Here is a 944-nt window from a genome sequence, read left to right as displayed (position 1 = left end):
CGCTTTGATTCCATTCAGAGCTTCAGTAGTGGCATTCCGGCGCCTGTCAGCGTTGCCAGGGAGCCTCCGTGCTGCTCTGCCCTCATCGATTGCTTGGCGGCAGAGACAGTGGTGAGGCGAGGCTTGGTTGTCGCTCAAGAGGTGTAGTTCCTGCCTCGTTTGACTGACTGGATAACTAACTGGTGGATAGATAGATGGATAGATGAATATTCCTCTATCTTTCCATCTATCTATTCTCTTCTATTCTATTCTGTGTTTGTTTTGGTTGTGTCTTGTGTTTAATTATTCTAGTTTGGTTTTCTTTTTTGCTATTTTTTTCTCGTTTTCGTTTTCATTCTTCTTTTTCCTCGTTTTTTTTTTTGTTGTCTTTTTTTTACTGTCTTGTTTATCTTCTTTTCTTTTGTGTGTTGCGTTTCCTTTTTTTTCGTTCGCTTTGTTTCTGTTGTGCCTTTTGTTGATGTCTGTGTTTCTCTCTCTCTCTCTCTCTCTCTCTCTCTCTCTCTCTCTCTCTCTCTCTCTCTCTCTCTCTCTCTCTCTCTCTCTCTCTCTCTCTCTCTCTCTCTCTCTCTCTCTCTCTCTCACACACACACACACACACACACACACACACACACACACACACACACACACACACACACCATGACAATAACCACCATCATTACCACCACCACCACCGTCATCACAACAACAACAAAGGCAACAACAACACAAAGACCAAATATCACCACGTGTGTGTACCTGAAAGCACTGGGAAATGTATGTACGTTACCTGTCCTTACCTGTCCTTACCTGTATTGAGATCTGGAGACCATGTCCTTGATTCTGCTGACCAACCACGAACCAGGCACGGACCGACTCTGACCCTCCATCGCGCCACGGACTCAAAGGCTTAATTTCAGTGGATTGCGTCATTGCGGTACTTGGGATGCGACAAAGCAAGGGGA

This window comes from Portunus trituberculatus, chromosome 45, assembly GCF_017591435.1.
Source record: "Portunus trituberculatus isolate SZX2019 chromosome 45, ASM1759143v1, whole genome shotgun sequence".
NCBI lineage: Eukaryota > Metazoa > Arthropoda > Malacostraca > Decapoda > Portunidae > Portunus > Portunus trituberculatus.
Note: the sequence above shows the minus strand (reverse complement) of the source record.